At 41.7% G+C, this 13968-nt stretch overlaps 1 long non-coding RNA gene across 6 annotated transcripts in view; it reads left to right on the forward strand.

The window, feature by feature from the left end:
• LOC140652444 (uncharacterized) overlaps positions 1–13968 on the forward strand; it is a 66974-nt gene that overhangs the window by 13759 nt on the left and 39247 nt on the right. The window contains exon 2 of one of the 6 annotated variants that reach the window (XR_012042806.1): positions 13004–13200. The exons of 3 other annotated variants lie outside the window; for them this stretch is intronic. This is a non-coding gene — a long non-coding RNA (uncharacterized lncRNA). Of the gene's footprint in view, positions 1–5958; positions 6605–13003; positions 13201–13968 lie in introns of those variants that run through there. 2 more of the 6 variants (XR_012042807.1, XR_012042809.1) reach the window with 2 other exon arrangements.

Consider the following 13968-nt stretch of genomic DNA (forward strand, 5'->3'; position numbering starts at 1 on the left):
AAGCCCTTGCTGTCCACAGAAGAGCCAATCCAGCCAGAAAATCCTGCCTAGAGGCCAAGGCACCATCAGGATCTCAGGCTGCCCCTGTGGGAGCTGGATTACCATCACCAGTCAATATTTCTATGTTTTGTGGACACTTTTCACCCATGGTATTTTAGCGACAAATCTAAGCTGGTTTTATATACAAAACTTCAAGTCAAACAATTTTTTTTTTGCAGTGAATTTGTTTCCAAAAATAGGGAAATAAATCTTTAAGCCCCATCCATTAAGGAGTTTCGCCACAGAGAGAAGATCATGTTGCAAACCACCAAAGAAATACAGAGTATTCCAACTGATTATGTTCTGTTCATTGCCATTAAGACCTCTATGCTTTCCCAGCTGTTGCAGACTAATACTGCTGTATTAGAGTTTCACTTGTGTGAGTTTGCTAGACAGTGTTCAAGCTGATGGCTGTGTGAGAGACTCACAAGCTCTGCATTCAGACGGTCACTGGCATCGGACTCAAAGGCTGGATGGGCTGGCGATTTACTATATCAACACAATGAATAAACCAGGATGTTTCCCCAACACAAACAGAACACTTTTTTCCCAAGAAAGACATATTACCGATTTTCAAATTGAAGTGAAATCATCGCATTTGTTGGATTACCTTGTGAAGAGAATAAGCAGAGAGTCCAGAAAACTGGGCTTTAATATTGACTCTGCTGATGAGTCATTCTGTAACAAGAGGCAAGTTACCACCTCTTTGCCTGCAACTCCCCATATAAACTGAAGAAAAATCAAAGAAAATCAATAGCCTTCCGCACCCTTTGCTTTTGCCAAGTGTTTTAGAACATTCAGGTGAAAGGTGGTAGTCAAGTGAAATCCGTCACCCATTGGAAAATATCTCCATTGTTGCTGGTTTACAGCAAGCTGCGAGAGGAAAGCAACAATTTGACACCATCACTTTGAAAAGAGGGAAAGAAGCAATGCTGCTTGAACTAAAAAGGGATTTGTTTTATTTTGTTAATTGCAGTCCTTTTGAAAAATGATACTTAGCCTGCCAGTGAAGTGCTAATTAATGTTAGGATGTGGTGCACCATATAATAAAGGCTGCTGTTGAGGAATGTGAATGCAGAAGGAATTGTTCCTGAGGTGTTGATGGGTAAACAAGATTGCTGTAGAGGTGGGCCGCAGGTAAGCTTGACTTAGCATTTTTGAAAGTTGTTGCCTTGCTCTTTGTGTTCATTAGTAGACCTTTTCCGTGGTGGGAAACTGAGGAAGAGAAAAATCCTTCCCTTTTAGCCACCACTGGTATTCCCATTCTGAGCCTTAGGTTTCTAGAGGCAGCAGTCTTTCAGATGGGGAGGTGCTCAGAGCAGCATCAGTAAAAAATTGTTATGTAATGAACCATCATCATTTTAAAAACATAATTAAGATTCTGTTTCTCACAATGTAATTTTATCTGACAGTTTGCCTGTTTGTCTGAGCGTCTACATGGTAGTGTGTAACTTTGGTCCCACATTGACAAAACCCTTTACACTCAATTTAGAATCGTCAGCATTTTGATTTTGTGTCGTTAATTTCTTCAGTTTTCCCCTCGGTCATTTTTGTTGTTCAGACAGAAACATGCTATATAATACCCCATCAGGGAGAAAAACATGGTTTTCTGTCTGCTCCCCAACTATTTAGAGAAGTTTTCTTGGTCCATCACAGAGGTTTCTGGCTTTGCATTTAAGACTTTTCCCCGGCAGACACATGGAGGAGCACTTTGCTGCTGTATATTGATAATAGTGTGTGGCACAACCCTCATGATTGTCTTCTGCAGCCATTCTTGACTTCTCCACTGCTGGCAGTGGGAACCCCAGGAAAGCACAGGAGCAACACATTAAATCACAAAGAGTATACAATGCATTATTGTCACTACTAAAAGCTTTTCTTTCAGCAGTGCTCCCGAACCCTTTTGGCTTGGGTGGATGGAGACCTGTTCTGCCCCTTTGCTGGACCGCTCCCCTTGCCCACGTGTCTCCCTGGGTGGCTTCAGCCAAGCACAGGAGCCATCTCAGCATCAACTTCAGGTGCCCCCCAACCATTTCAGTACGTCTAATCGAACGTAAAAACAAGCTAGTGATGTACTTAAGAAATCATCCTGGAATAATAAGCATCCCATGTTCCCAAATTGTATCCTATTTGATATGATCATCTAAACAACTGTGTGAAGTATAATCCTCATAGATGGAGTGGGAAGGGTGAATCTGAGGCAAACAGAGGTACGTGACCAACTGTGACTTAGTTGCAGATAAGCTCAGCTGTATTCTCCTGGGAAATTCAGTGCTCTGTAAGGTTGATTTCTCCCTTTTCTTTTGTACCGTACAAAAGGACGAGCCCCGAGAACATGTCCTTCTAGCCATATTAGAACAATTTGCAGGCAGTCCTAGTATAGGATCAGGCTTTTCAGCAGGTGTGTTTTATTCAGATATTGGAAAGAAAATCCTCCAACAAACTGTGAGGAGGTTGCTATCACAAGCTACCTGAGCAGTATTTCGTGAACCCTTCCCAATGGATGAGCTCAGACTCACCAACCACCCGCAAGATGCGTTCGCTTCTTTAGAAGCCTCCATCTAAATAAACAACACCACTAGTCTAAACAACACCATCTAAATAAACAACACGCCAAATCAACACCACTGTCCTCCATTTCTTTCCGGTGTTTTAAGTACATGGGCCAGACGTGTCCATCAAAGAGTATGAGCAATGAAGGAGGAATATCCTCTGTGTTGGAAAAAAATAGGAAAAAGATATATCGAAATAGCTGGGAGTGCTTACACTCCTTACTCAAAGGCAGAGGAAGGAGCTGAGGGTCAAAAGAAGGACACCGAGTCCAATCAAGGGTGTGTGCAGAGACAACTTTCAGTTGTCGGCTGGCCAACGCTGGTGTCACCGTGCTATCAGCTGTCCTCCTTCATTTCATTAATGTCTGGTGGAGCACAGCTGGGTGAGGAACAGTTCAGTACCTCAGCAAACAGCAATGCTCTTGCAGCTGCGGTCACTTCCGTGCAGGTGCTTTATGGTCACCAGCTGTTGTGGTGACACCCCATGTCCCTGTGTGGAACATCTGGCTGGGAATGTGGAGCTGGAGCTCACCAGTCTTGATGCCCTCCGGGGCTTTCTGAATAGGGCCTAGAGTACATGGTGGTCACAGGTTTTTCCAGCACACTGGAGATGCTTCTCCTGCCAGTGTGATATACCAGCAGATGAGGAAAAAGGGAGAGGATCGACCAAACCTCTTGTGAGAATAATATTTCACCTGGAAAACGCAGTTTTGAAAAATGGAATTGTATTGTGTCCAAAAGGCTTACTCCGATGAAACAATGTGGTTTTTTCTTTGGAGGGAGGAGAAGGAAGAATATGATTTTGACATATAGAGGTGTTCTATAGTGGATTGCATCTTCTAAAAGTTGCCTTTTTTCCTTTCCAGAAATATTTTGGAATTCTTGTGCCATTATGTTTTTAATTCCCCGAACCAAAGGGAGAATAACTTTAGAATAGAAAAAAAAATAATAATGTTTGATAACAATTCTAGTTACCAATTTCTCTATAGCTCTATATAATTTTTCTATAACCCTGCTGGCTTTAAGTTCCATAGGTTAATAATTTTTGCAATTGCACCATTTATATGGTGTGGAGATATGCTTTTTGGCAGTCCCGATATTCCAGGGTTGCATTGTAGTTCATGTGGAAAAGCAGAACTTTCACAGATGTGCAATCACAGAATTTTGTGATTTTTTTTTTTTTATATTTACCTTGATATGGCCAAAGCAAAATTTTCTTGATTGTAAACAACTGCGAAATAATTTGATCACCATTGAGCAGAGTACAGAACTACTTTTTTTTCAGTCTTCAGAGGATCATTAGCTATTTTAGAAAATGCCGATGTGTGAACAAAAGTCTTAAAAAGAGAACTTGGGTAAGAGCGCCTTTTGTTTCCAAAGTCTCTCTCCACTTCCCACACACATTCAGCCCACTTCTGGATATATATTTAAGGCAGGGAGAGCTCCAGGCTGTTTGTACAATGAAATTGGCAGGAGGCAGTCTTTCATTCAGTCACACAATTGTGCCCTTAGAATATAAGCTATGAAAGCAACTAATATGATAATTAAATGATTTGAAAAGATACCTAATAAAATAAACAGTTTCACATCATCTCAGTAATAAAAGTAATCTGACTTTCAGAAAGTGCCTTTTATCTTGAAGGCTTCCAGAGCCCCCACCGCTGCCAGCACTTTGCACATGTCCAACCGTACATCAGAGCCTGGTGAAAGGCACTCCTGCCCGCGCAGAGAACAGCCAGCCTTCGGCTCAACAGGCACTGCAACCTGCCAACCGAAAGCCAGTTTTGGGGTAGGAAATGCAGGACTATTATCAGCGCTGTTTCTCAGAAATGACGTGCTGCTACAACCGGAGCCACTGGAGAGGTGATGTGTGGACCTTGTGTTGGTTGGTCAGCTTTCAGAGCTTTGTCTCTACACGAAGGCTCTTTGGGTGTTCATTTGTATACACCGTATTGGACTTCACGATCAGGACCTGATGGGGCTATGGAAATCTGCAACCTGTCGATCTAGAAGTAATCAAATCTGAAGAAATGTTTTACTTCAAGACTCACTTCTTTGTAAGAGATCAAAATATATATTATGATTCAAAAGATGCCTTTTTTTTTTTTAATGTACAAAAAGAAATGGGTAGGTTGCATACCTCTCTGTTGGATCAGAGTCCCAAAGCCAGCATCCTGGAACGACATCATGACACGGTGCCACCATATTTTTCCACCTCTATTTTTCCTCCTTTGAAAATACACTTTCACAGCTCTGTTGAAGGAGAGGAGCAACTCTCTAGACTCCTTACCCAAAGAGTAGATAGTGTCTGCTCAGTTACAAGGGTGTAGTCAGAAGGTCTTTGGTGAGCCTTGGCTTGGCATAGGTCTCATTTTATTAAGAATTAATGTGAGTGATTCACAGTGATACTTCAGATTTCCTTTCACTGAGGAGTTTTGTATTCGTAGCCAGGTTATTCTCCCATTGCTACATACAACTTCCACAAGGGCAATGGAAGGAAAAGGAGAAATAAATTTCAGCTTTTCCAGCTTAGCCCATTCCTTTTGCTGCTTCTTTTCATCCCCTCAGCTTCACAACACGGTTGCAGTCACTTGTGTGAGCACTTACAAGGAGGGCTGTGAGCTGAGCGCTGGGGTGCCACGCTCGTTCCTAAAAAGGAGTGACCAAAAGATGTTGAGGTTTGATGTGCCTACATCTTAGACATCTCCATTTCCAAACTTCCCAGAACCGGTTCTGGTAAAAGACACCACACTATTCCTGCTCCTTCAGGCTAGTGTTTTTCTTGATCTCCCTCACACCAGATATGCACACAAAGCCACACTTCCACTGGTGTGTTGGGTTTTTTTTGAAGTAACTCTTGCGGAGAACAAATCATTTCTGCCTGTTGCATCCACAATACTGTGAGTAGAGATGAGCACAGAAATGTAACTGAGAGTCTACTTATTATGCTGTTGTAACTGTATCTCAGAGGTAGACAATTGCCCTAGGCTTAGATTTTCTAAAAATTTATGTGTATCAAAAGGGATCTTGTACAGGCAAAAAGCAGCAAGTTGATTTTTCCAAGAGCAGCTTGCCATTTTAAGCAGTTGTTGGCTTAATAAGTGAAATAGCTTAGGGCTATATGCATGCCATAATGATTGCATTTTGTAAGAAAAGACTGTGCCTATGGGTCTCAAAGTTTCAGAGCCAAGACTAGTCATATTTGTGGTCTTTAAGTCGCAACCCCAAGCTATTCTCACCACCACAGATAAGGGGTAGCTGATCATAGAATAACACTGATTTTAAAATAACTAACCACAGCAAAATTAAAATGACCTAGTCAAGTAATACAAAGAGTATATGATTGACAAGATAGCTGTTCTTTGAAATGTACTGTAGGCAGTAAATAGCAGCTTATGCCCATAAGCTATTTTCTATCTTAAAGCCAAGAATAATAATCTGGCATCTGTCCTTCCTGAGCGAGGCTTCAGTTCTGAAAGCTGCAACAGCTCCCTCCCAAATGCCTCTGGAAATGATAGCAGTGGTGTGCTCATAGGTTGTAATTATATCCCGGGGTTCTTCTCTTTTTTTTTTTTAACAAAAGTGTTTCTCTCTAATGTAAACAGCTGTGCAGGGTGGAAATGGAAATTTTCGCCTCTTACACTTGTGCTTAAGTGGATTTAACTTACATTTGCATTTCCTTGAGGGGGGCAGCGAGACAAGGAAATGCAATATCAGCAAGTCCAATTTCTAATTTATCTTTGTCGCCATCAAAATTCAAGTGGCAACTGAGATTTTGTTGAACTGTAATCTAGATAACTTTACCTAATGCCACAGAGTTCAAACAGCTGTCAAGCTTTTCTGTACAACCCCTTTCTGGCAAAGAAATACATTGACTGTATACAGCTTGGATGCATAGGATTGGATTGTATGCCTGCAAGTTATATATTCTGTGCAACGCGATCTAGGCTGTGGTCTACGTGTGTTGTGGCATCAAACGTTGTGGGGGTTGCATCGTGCCTCGGCTCTGCTCCGTGAGTGTTTGCTTTTTATTTGGGAAGGGGGGGTTCTTTTTGTTATTGTCTTACTAGGGCCATGGGAGAGCTGCAGAAAATGTAAGTTGGAGACCATTTCTGTTCCTTATTCCTACTGAAATAGTTGCAAGGCACTGTTTATCACTGCCTTACAATCACTACAAGGTTTCCATTAGGTGCCCTGTTGTGTGACATATTGCAAATATAATCACGTAGGAGTGTGAACTGTTCCTGTCCAGGGCCCTGATACCCAGTGGGAAAGGGTGCCTTCCTCCACGTCACTGGCTCTGCAGCAGGATCTGCCCGTAGCACTTCGGCAGCCCTTCCCACCACCTGAACTGCATGACCATTCGCATCTCACAGAAGCAATAGGAATCGAGAAATGCTGATAAAACACCAGATCTTTGCCTCCCCCCCCGCCCCGCCTAGTATATGCTGGAATGCAATCTGAAAGAAAGCTCTTGCAACATGTCAGATGGCTTTGTCGAAAGCAAAATGCTCCCTCTTTCGGGACTGGTATGTTTTCTGATGTTGTTGTGGGGGTTTTTGTTGGGTTTTTTTAAGTAAAAAGGAGAATTGTAACTTCCTTTACACCAGTACATTAGCATAATACGTTCCTGCCTTCAGGTACTGTATGTCATTGTTACGAGTACATTTTGACATCTCTCACACTTCCAGCACTCTAAAGATCCATGACAGAGCTGAATGAAAACTTTTTTTGACTTGGCAGGAGCAGTAAGAACACATAAAACCTGCCAGCTGTCAAGGATGTAAATGGTGATTTTGTTTCACTCTTTTAATGAATTAAAGCAGGATTGAAATCTGTCCAAAGACAGCATGTTTGGCCTTGCAAGGAAAGAAAAAAATGAAAGGGAGGGATTTTTTTTTTCTCTTTTGGCACTTATGCTCATACAGTGTTTATTCTTGGTAGCACAGTATAGGACAGAGCTACTCTACTGAAAGAGCCTTGGCCGTGGCCGTCAGACATGAGACATCTTAGCAGGGACTGGTTTTGAGAGAGGAAGCATTTAGGGGATTGAAAACAAAAAAAATTCTGCCTTATTTCAAGCCAGGCACCTGAAAAATGCAGCACCCATCACTGTTTTGGAGAAGGGTGGCAGCAAATTGCTGGTAGAAGTCATTTTGTGTGTCGTTTACACCGTAGTCACACTGAAGCCAAACTAAAATCTGACAGCTTGTACCTTTTTTCTTACAAATGATGTTTTTGCTGCTATCTTACTGATGCCGCTTTTGGGGTGGGGGCAGGTGTGTCTTTCATTTGTAGGACTGGCATTTGAACCATTGTGTACCTCTGAGTGAGTGTGGTTGGTCCCTCTCGTTTCCTGGTCTCAAAAGTCCAAAAGCAATACGGGTTGGAGCTTCTGGAGACGTCCTGAGTGTTCACACTTACCCTGTGCGATCATGGCACCCGTCTCTCTGGAAAAACGTTGCGGTTCTGAGCTCATCTGCATTGCGTATCCTTAACCTACATTTCTTGCTATTGAAAGCTTGGTTGGGAAAAAATGGCTGGTTTAGAAATTGTCTGCAATTTAGTTCCCATTTTCTTTCTTAACTTCTTAAATTTTGCACTTGAGATATCTTTGACCATTATCCATGATTCAATCTGATTGTTTTGCTTGTGATTGGAACATTACATGCTCATATATCTATTCATTTAGTTACTCAAATTGCACATGTAGCTGCACATCTACTCCTCTGGTGGAGTCTTGCTCTGTATCACGTGTACCCAAGCACATTGTGCCCACCTCTATATACACGTCTGTATTCCTCTTCAGAGATGAAACCATGGTAAAGGATTTGCCAGGTGCTCTGCCTTTCACGCCATAATTTCTGCTTACGATTTTCAGGTGATCGAGAACTAGCCAACTTCACATCATAGTTTCCAAGCTGTTAAGTGGTTATTGGTTATGAAGACTATCTCAATACCTTAAAAACTGAACTGCAGTTGTCTTAAATAACAGAAGCAGGGAGAAATTAAGTCTGTTCTTCTGGAAAACGTAATGCCTGACATCAAAATAACTGCATATTGACTGATGTTCCTGGACCAAAGATCATCCTGGAAGTGCAGCTCAGCTTCGGACTTGGGTTAAGCCCAGTGCAAGCACATCTCAAATAACGTGGGCTGAGCTGGTCTTCCGTGCAGTGCAGAAGAGGTTCCCATGTGCCTGGCAAGAGGTGCATGGAGCAGATTAGCTCTTGCAGAGTTTTACAAACAGGCTTCAACTTATGCTTTGTGAATAGACCTATTAATTCAGTGTGACTTCTCAGGCAAGCCAAGCCCATGCTGTACTTCAGCCAGATGGTTTAGACAAAATAAAAGTGAAGAAATACATTCAGACAAAACAAAAGTGAATCCTAACTTCTTCCGAAAACTCAAGGTGAACCTGAATTTCTGAAGAAAATTTTCCTCCCCTCGCCTCCCCCTCAGCCTCCTAAAACCCTGGCACCTACCCACTTTAGCTGGAACAGAAAGACTCTTCTCAGATTTCCAGCCTGTCTTCAAGTAGGAAGTATAGAAAATCTTGCAGGAAAGCCTTTTCTTATGAGCTTTCCAGGCAGATTTTTCTGAATAAAGAGTCTTACACATTTCAGTTATTTACTAAGTCTTCTGAGAAACTTCCATCCCCAGCTTTAATGTAATTCTTGAGACACAACATGTAATTACAGGATGAAAGGCTGCTAAACCCTACAACCACTTCAATAAACTTTGTAGGACTGTAGGTGATCAGAAATATATTGAAAGTCAGAACTCTCCTCTCCTTTGTTTGAAGAGAAGTCTTCATTTACAGCAGCATGCCAGTTAATTGCAGCACTTACATGAAAGAGCAGAGAGGGGTAACCCTGCACAATGAAATGGGTTCCGCTCAGCAAAAAAATGTTAAGTTCCAACATTTTCCTCACTTTGAGGCAGTTGTGCATGTTCTGTAAAGATGCAGAGCAGGTTCACCCGCCTCTAGATCCTGCTCTCACTTAGCGTCTTTTACCTGTCTCTGAAATGGGGAGAACCTATTCATAGAAATGAGTCCAACCACCTTCTCCTTGATGAAAACGCAAACATGGGAGATGGAAGGAAAGGAATCCCTGCTGCCTTTCCAGGTCCAGTTTTTCTCCCACTTGTTGGGGTCTGGGGGAGCTTCCCCACACTGCGAGACTTCCCTGAGCAGGGTTGAGGCACGTCTACATCCACCAGCGGTCCCAAACCCCATGCTGAGGGAGTTATGTGCCTGCAGCCACCAAAAGAAGCTGTGGGTCCTCAACATATACACCCATTCATAAAGGGATGAGACAAAGCGAGTTAGGCGCTTAAACCTTGCTTTGAGAAGGAACGGGGGAAAGACAGGAACGGCTGACCAGGAGGAAAAGCCGGCTGGTGCCTCCCTGCATCACTGGCCCCGGCGTCCCCAGAGCCAAGGCCACCGCCCGCCGTCCTGCCCCCCAGTTGCAGCCCATTTTATGCCACCAACACACAACCCTGAGGTAAATGTTGTGCAGGGAAGAAGTCAGCGGTGATTATTTACTCACCTGCTGAAGTGGTAATTTGTGTTATATTATGAAAGTTTTAGGTTTCCTGATGTATGGGAGGCAAAAAGCCCCCAAATTAGGACGCTTGGGTTGTCACTGTCAATGCAGACGAGGTGCATGGTGTTTAGCCTTGCTTTCTTTCGTGGGGCTGTGGCACTTAACCGTGCTTAATCCTTTTTAATGAACACTTTGCTGATGCAAATCAGCCTACAGATCTCTATTTAAAGGAAAATACTGAAAAATCTGTTGGGAGACTGTGACTCTGTAAGATAGACTTGGCTAAAATAAAGACTGCCACATAAAGGTGAGTGAAAAATAACTGCAAGTTAAAAATATTCTTCTGGTGAGCTCAGGAAGATGTTTCAGAGGAGAATGTTGTCTGAACTGGTGAATTTTTAATTTCATAGTTATGAAAAGTAATTCGATTCTACTTTTTTCTCCAAAAATAGTTCAAAACAGAGAAACACTAGCACTGTTTTCAAACAGGGCTTTCCTGTACTTTAAACTTACGTTCTTTCTAAAGAACACTAAGTAACACTGACTGTTTTGCCAGTTGGAAAACATTTAGAAAGTGTGAGAATGTGAAGGGGGAAAAAAAAAATCACATCCTTAAGCTTTGTCACTGTTTTTCAGCTGGAAAAATATTGGAAAGCAGAAAGACATTTCTTTTTTCATACATTCTTAATTTGTAGAATGGTTCCATAGGAAAACCATTGTCTCCTAGGAAAGATACTCGACTGAGAAAAATGAGAGTTTTCAAGCACTCTCTAATCACATGCCTCTGTAGCATTTCTACTCACTGACTGATAAACAGGGCATTTATCAGGGTGGATATTTCCTCCTAAAGATAATCTGTTAATAGAAAGACAGTGGCCAGGTAGATCCTTCTGAGCATAATTTTCCATTTTTGCTGTGAGTGAATTTTTAAAAAGAGCTTTAAACATGCACTTGCATACAAACATGAGATGAACATTTCTTTCTTAGGACCCTGCTCACTTAGGAAACAGCAAGATTTCAAACATTTTCAAGAGCAGGATAATGAGGAGCACATACCACAAAAGCAAATTTACAACTTGAATAATTATTCCGTGACTTTCCCAGCTCAATTTGCCATCTCTAGTAGTTCTTATTTTACTGGTTTTAATACTTTGAAAAGTCTGTTGGATGGCTTAGTCAATCAAAAGTCTCACATTGCATAAAAATTTGACTTCCTTAAACTGGTGACCTTGCACCCTATCATCCAGCTTTGCTTGATGACCCTTCCCACTCTCACTGGCAATTATCCTAATCCAGTAGTATTTGGGGTAGTGTGGACAGTTGAGTGATTCAAATGCATTTTGCATATCCTTTTGCCTAAGCCACCGTTTGCAAATTATTGTACAAGGTGCTGTGCTTTTCCCCTTGCTCTACCAGAGGCTATTGCTTAAAAGATCCAGTTCCTGTAAAAACAATCATAGGTCAAAACTGAAAGAGTGATGGAAAGACCCATTTTAGTCATGTATTTTTTGGCATGGAACCACTGAGAGTGCATAATCTGTATAAATGTTAGCTTTCTAGATAAACATAAACTCTGATTGCATGAAAGCAGGGAATAAAGTTGAAACTTGTTCCTTTCATTAAGCAACCTTTCAAAACCAATGCTTGTTTTGTTCTAAACAGCCATAAAGCTTGACAAACGATAATAAACAAACAGCAACAATAGCAACGAAGCCAACAGAGCTACCACAGATACTTTACTTTGTTCCTTTCCTCAAGTATGGAAGTATTTTGCCCACTATACAACCTAGCCTTCAGCTTGCAGAGAGGGGATGGAAAAGTCTTCGGGGCATGTATCTATGTAGCTATTTTGTGTTGATATGATGTGGTGGGTGTCAGCAGCGCTGAGCCGCCAAGCAGTCCTGTGGGCAGTGCTTGAATTTCATCCGTCGGTGCTTGTGGGATGTTTTTGATGATACAAACTTCCCACTGCGGAGCTGTGAAGGTTATATGCTTTTGGCAAAAGTCAGCTGCTGACAGTAGTCACCATTCAATACTTTGTCCAGTTTTGACTCATCTCCAAACTGCATAGTTTGGAGTCTAAATCTAATAGTCAATAGTCTAAGCAGGAATTTTTTCGCTTTCTTGTTGCTATTGCAATTCACCATAATGCCACCAATATATATAAGGGGGTAGTTTTTAGTATAAAAAGGACAGCAGGAGCATTCTGTTTATGTGCTTAAAATAGCCTGGGAAGTAAAGAGGAAAAAATAAAATTGATCCACCTAAAGCAATTATATAAAGAAGAATCTCCAAATTTTTAGTGCACTGAAGTGTTTTGAAAGAGATGAAAAAGTGGAGTGGTTTTCTGCATACCATGCTACAAATGCCTTAAAAATCCATCTTTCCCTAGCCCTTGTTAAGGAAGGCAAAGCAACACAGATGAGAAGACACGTAGGTAGACAACAGTTTTTGGTGTTAAAACATGGGTTATCAGTGGGCTCTGTTCCACTTCCTCCCCCTGCTTTCTTAATGCACGTAGGTGACCTTGCACAACACAGGCCAACATTTCTAGGACAAAGTTTTGCATTTTTACTAGCTTTCTAAGATTAAATAAATCGGCATTAATTAAATACTTTAATTGGACAATATGTAACTAGCTGACAAAGAGTACCCTACATCAAGACTAAAGCATGGATACTAGCTACGCAGAACACATGATTTCTACTTCCTTTTCCCACACCTACAGCAATATTTACCCCCCATTTCTTCCTAGGACTATTGCTGATCACTCACATGCTGCCTTTCTGGGAAAAGCAGCACCTTGGAAACTCTGTGTCAATTGCCCACATCAACCATATCTCCCATTTCATGTTCCAGCCTGCTGGAAATAAAAATCTACTGTGTCCTTCGATATTCTGCCCTTTGGAGAACATGGACGATATGTACATATTATAGCTGATAAAGTACACCTCGCATCAAGAATAACGTAGGGATTGCAGAAGACGTGGTTTCTGTGCACCCGACAACAGAGACGTGCTGCTTCTGGAGAAGGAGGAATTTTGTTTTTAATGTAGGTGGGTTTTAAGTCACTCAGCAATTTGTCTGAGGCAAAGATACGATATATGGCTATTTTTTTTTTTAAAAAAGCACTAAGATGATTTACTGCTTGTCACATAATGATAAAACAAGGCACAGTTACACCGGCCATTGCAAAATGACTTTTGTTTTTGACTGGGCTGCACAGCGGTTGGAGGAGCATGAACCTTAGCTGATGAGTGTATATTAATTCTCTTCCCAGTGTGTAAAGGTATCAGATCCAAACTAGGGAACCTAAGTTCAAGGATTCCCGTGTTCAGTTAGTAGCGTTCACAAATTGCCTATCAGAGAGAAACACCTTACTCCAAAAAAACCCTGAGAAAAACCAAAAAAACCCCAAACCCCACCTTGTTCATTCAAAACCCCTTGCAAATGACTACAGTAAGGTTTCCGGCACTTCAGCGTGATTGACATGCAAGAGTCTGTTCATGTTCTGGCACAAATATCTCCTGATGAAGTTATCCCTTTAGTGGTCACAGAAGGTCATCTTTTATGTCTTTACTGCTTTGTAAATAAGGTCTTAGGTAGTTCTCCTCCCATTTTCATGTCTACACATGATTTCATAGTTTATTAACTATTTGGCGGCTTTCATTGTGTTGTGGCTTTTTTTTTGTTGTTGACTGCCACCCCAGCTTTGCCAAAGTGTGTCTTGATTTGCAACTGTGAAAGAAGGGATGGGGCTGGGGCAGAACGTGACCCGTGATCTCTCCTTGTCACACAGAAGATGTGCAGAAAGAAAGGGATAA

This window comes from Ciconia boyciana, chromosome 5 (genome assembly GCF_034638445.1).
Source record: "Ciconia boyciana chromosome 5, ASM3463844v1, whole genome shotgun sequence".
Lineage (NCBI taxonomy): Eukaryota > Metazoa > Chordata > Aves > Ciconiiformes > Ciconiidae > Ciconia > Ciconia boyciana.